Raw genomic sequence first — 573 nt, 5'->3', positions numbered from 1 at the left:
GAGTGTTTTCTTTCGGCGGGACGTAGGGGAGGAGGGCAACCGGGTTACCAAAAAAGGGCGGCCGCCCATAAAATCTGTATACCAAGCGATTGCTGTGTAGCATTGTCTTTTTTAGTTTACATGATGGGCTTACAGTAAGACTGACTTATCAATCATTGTACACAATAACTACATGTAAGTCGTCTGACTTTTGAATTTGGGTGAGTCGAATTTGGATTGAAGGAAGAAACAACCGGAGGGGAGGAAGAAGCTCGCCGACAGGCTACCCCATTATCTATCGTTGGCGGGGGAAGGGGCGGGCAGCACGGCGGTTGTGCAAGTTCGCCGGAGAAAAACCCGTCATTGGCGGGGCTAGAGGGATGGCCGGGGGCGCCGGCAGCACGACGATGGGAGGAGGTTTTGGGGAGGGCGGGGCGGCGAGGCTGCGCCGGAGCACCGCCGGCCGTTCGGCTGGTGGTACGTTGGGAGGAGATGGAAGAAGAATGGCTGGCGAAAGAAGAAGGGCCGCGCGCCGTTGGATCTACATCCGACGTCCCAAAACGATCGACTAGCCCTAATTCAAAACTTGGTCGA

Source organism: Triticum aestivum, chromosome 7D (genome assembly GCF_018294505.1).
Source record: "Triticum aestivum cultivar Chinese Spring chromosome 7D, IWGSC CS RefSeq v2.1, whole genome shotgun sequence".
Taxonomy (NCBI): Eukaryota; Viridiplantae; Streptophyta; class Magnoliopsida; order Poales; family Poaceae; genus Triticum; species Triticum aestivum.
This window is presented reverse-complemented; position numbering follows the sequence as displayed.